Here is a 4,291-nt window from a genome sequence, read left to right on the forward strand (position 1 = left end):
GAAGTTTCTAGCTTGTTGGACAATTTGTGTTTCTAACATTTTTCCATGAATGGTTAGGTTTTCTATCTTATAATTCAAACCAGTTAACATATTTGCAACATTTTTATTAATCATGATTTGATCATCTTGAAATTTATTAAGGTTAGCAAGTAATTTTTCTTGACTTTCCATTATTATTATAAGAGTGAGATCAAATGAGAAAATTGTACCTGTGGAAACCATATTGTAGGTTTCCTATTACCTTGCTCATCCTGATGTCGATGATTTAAAGTGTTGTTTCTCCTCTAGGAAAGGTTGGGATTGTTCCGCTTGTATGGTGGATTGAATTGTTGCTCACTCCTATCTTTATAATCATAGTAATTGCATGATTCAGGTTGTTCATTGACCAATGTTCCATGTTCAGGTTCAGTGAAGTGTTTGCATTTGGACCACTTATGACCTTTTGCTCAACACCCCTCACAAGTTGTATTAGACCCAATAGCATTTGGACCACTTATGATCTTTTGCTCAACACCCCTCATAAGTTGTATTAGACCCCATAGCATGGGAATTACGATATCCATCTTATTGCCTGAATATTGTACACCAGAGTCTCTTCTTGGATGATGTCTTCTCTCATTCGTCCATTGGTGATGATTGGAAACTACATTTTCTATACATGAACACTCAATTTTGTCCGGTTTAGATATATAACTACAAAACTCTCATAATAACAAATAACAAAAACGGAAATAACTTTTTGGGTATGAAAAAAAAAGACTATGGACAATCTCAATATTATGCAAAAGTAGCATCTCGTTAATATCATTTTTTTTACCAAGAAAAGCATTGCATTATTAATTTGTCCAACAAAATCATGCCATTTATCAACAATATTAGCATTCCATTAACTTTCTGAAGATTGATGACTACAACTACACATGTGGGTTGCTTTTTTGTGTACAAACATTACTGAGATGACTAAGAAATTATCATTCAATATTAAGAATTTTGTAGCAACAAAAGCATTCCATTAACAGTAAAAAGAATTACTAGTACAACAATGTGAACAAAAAATGTTCATATGAATAAAAATGAAAAGGCGGGTTTCAAACAGAGATCCATTTTAAATGACTACAACAAAATCATCCATAATGGTAGCACTAGCATGAACGAGTTCAGGTTGAAAGAAGAAGAGATTTCTATAGAGAGGGTGTTCTAGCACCCACTAGTTCCATCATGAAAGAATCAACTAACTGTGAGTACCCTGCAATTGATAACAGTTGCAAAATATTAGTGATAGTTGTTATGGAGATTAAAGGCCTACAATGATTAATAGAGAGGACACACATGATGTCAACAGACCACAGCTATAAATCATCTAATTACCTCAAGTGCATATGCATAATATTCCTCATCCGTAGTAGCTCAAACACTGATTCAATATGTCCCAACCCCAATTTCCCCCTTCTAGCATTAAACACTTAATTCCAAGAAATATGACAACTTGAGAAACCACCACATTCTGGAATAGTACAAGGAGCATTTAGCTAATCTCTACACCATTAAAAGAAGGTCCAGAAACAAGGAGTTTTCTTTTTTAACACACACACATCACACAAATACTTCAGATATTCTTAAGGAAATGAAATTGTACCTGAGTAGCTTCAAATGTTGTTGACAAAGAACCCATTGGATTGTCAAGGGCATGAACTATTGCGCGTAACAAAGAATCGAAGTGGGTAGCAAGAGACGACACATCTAATTATTGAACAGATATGCACCATACCCCCAAATTACAAGCAGACTGCAACAATAGTTAACAAATTTCATCTAAACAAAACAAGTAAAAAAGAATACTAATCAACCATAACTTAGGTTTCAAAAGAGACAATAAAAGAGATACACATCAGAAATCCTTGCATGTTAAGATGCCCTGATTGCAGTTACACATTATCTTTAGTAGCATAAAAGGCAGTGTTTATTGGCAGTCTTAAGAGAACAATCAGGATGAAAATTCAAAAAGGCATAACCGTTACAATCAACCAAAAGGAATTAGTAAAAGGCAAACCAAGAATTCAAAAAAAATAAAAATAAAACAGTTACAAATCAGCAATCATTGGTAGCATGCATGGGCAGTTTTAATATTAAAATCGGAGAGCAAAAGTCATGGCATCTTTATGTTTTTCAGTTAGTAATTTGAAAGGGTTTTGCACCAACCCCTACTCAGATATAAATAGGGAGACATCACCAGAAGAAAAAGGACAGGGGGCAATAGTGATAAACAGAGAAGTTTCAAAAAAAAAAAGAAAACCAAAGGATAAGCATAAACATAGTCCTATCAGATTACGTAAAAGCAAGAAGAAACACAAAAAACAACGGTTAGAGGAAAGAGATTGACAACTATTCGAGGCAAGGACAGCGAGATTACATACAAAGTTCGCATCAGGTAATAACTTGTGTAGGCTTTATCCAGGTTACGTATAGAGTTACTAATCGTAAGTTCTAAATCCGTGTAGTTATTTTATACGAATCATGCTCTTTTTATTGTACAGAAAGCACCATTTCGGGTCTACCTAATAATGAACACAAAGGTATATTGCAATCACTAAAAAAAAAATTTTAGAATATGATCGAAAATTCACGGGGCTGTTATCTTTAAGCATCCTCACTACCAAACAACTTAGACACTTAAAAGAGGTAAATGAGGATAATCACCATTCCTTACCAAACTTTCTTACCCGCGTGGATTCCGAACCTCAGCCACCGAGATCCCTAACTTAATCTTCATTGGCCGTAATTATCCTTTTCCCATGCCTTAACAAGTTGCAGACGTAAAGGTTAACAAACCCCTTATAGCAAATCAGAAAATATCCATCACCAAATAATCCCATCAACATAGTTATAGACGTAAAAAGGTTAATCAAAGATTCAACATAGGAGGAGTAGAGTTCCTTACCGAGTTCCCTTATGCTCTATCGGCATTGAGATGCAGCCCGAAACCACCTAGATGTGGTCGTGAACCATCCTCAAGCATAGCCTTCCCTCACCGAGGCTAACCACTGATGAAGAAGAGATAAATGAATCCCTACCTTACTTCAGTGACCACCGTGAGGATAGGAGCCCAAATCAGAACCACCGCGAACCACCTCACCATTTTGTCTTCACTTTCCTTCGATTCATTCACTAGAAAACCCCAAAACAACCTAAATATCACCATTACCAGAACCAATCGAAAGAGTAAGAAAACAAAAATGAAGAAGAGAAAAAGGAGATGGCCATACCGTCATCACCTCCCATCGGCAAGAACCCACTCCACCGTAAACCACCGTCGCATTTCCTTCCTCCACCATGCAGACCCATGCGTCCCGATGCTCTTAGCCTCCGGTGTTCGTCGCCAGACCTCCTCACTAGCCCCATGGATGTTGATTAGGGAAGAAAGGAGAATTAGGGATTTGAAATCCCATTTGAGTTTCATGGTTCTAAAAGAACCCGCACACCCATTTCAATTTATCCCCCCACTTAACTTTCTTTACTTTCTTCTTTTTTATTCACGTAATTCTTTTAGGCTTTAGTATTTATTTAAATTTTGTTTTTTTATTTTCTATTTTAATATCATTTGTTTAGGCAATTCCAATAAAACAAATGCTAATTAGTAAGCCTATCTCATAACTTTTGGATAATTATATATTTCAATCTGAATTGCATTAACGTTCTTTTTAATGAAAAAATAAAACATTATAAAAAATAACCCAACACTATATTATGTAGTAAGTTAAATATGAAATTTTTACAATGGGGTTATGGTTTGAGTTGTCTTTAACTTCTTTAAAAATGAGAAGAAGGTCTACACACAACACCGTCTCTAAACTATTAATTCTATATATATATATAATTAATAACTATTTTATCACTAAAATTATATATGTGTGAATAATTAGAAACTATATTATCAAATTAATTGCGGAATTTTTATAGTTAGGTTATGGTTCGAGTTGTCTCTAACCGCTCCGAAAATGAGAGGAAGGTCTACAACCAACACCATCTCTAAACTATTAATTATATATATATATATATTTAATAAACTATTTTATCATTCAAATCCTATATATACGAATAATTAGAAACTCTTACCAAATAAATTTTAGGGGATCTTTATAGTGAGGTTATTATAGTTCGAGTCGTCTCTAACTCTCCAGAAATGAGGAGAAGGTCTACGACCAACACCGTCTCTAAAACTATTAGTCTTATTAAATCGAAACAATTATATATTAACCTATGCAATAAATTAATATTTCTAAACCTATCCATA

General features: G+C 34.4%; 1 long non-coding RNA gene across 3 annotated transcripts; it reads right to left on the minus strand.

Moving 5' to 3' along the window:
- Positions 994-3,506, minus strand: LOC109341887. 3 transcript variants are annotated; one of them, XR_002107020.1, is made up of 6 exons: positions 3,264-3,506; positions 2,939-3,165; positions 2,721-2,831; positions 1,637-1,786; positions 1,369-1,504; positions 994-1,246 (listed from the first exon to the last, which is right to left on the minus strand). It is a non-coding gene; the product is annotated as an uncharacterized LOC109341887 (long non-coding RNA). The 3 variants fall into 3 exon arrangements; XR_002107015.1 differs by having other exon boundaries at positions 2,708-2,831; XR_002107011.1 differs by having other exon boundaries at positions 1,637-2,831.

Source organism: Lupinus angustifolius, chromosome LG01 (genome assembly GCF_001865875.1).
Source record: "Lupinus angustifolius cultivar Tanjil chromosome LG01, LupAngTanjil_v1.0, whole genome shotgun sequence".
Taxonomy (NCBI): domain Eukaryota; kingdom Viridiplantae; phylum Streptophyta; class Magnoliopsida; order Fabales; family Fabaceae; genus Lupinus; species Lupinus angustifolius.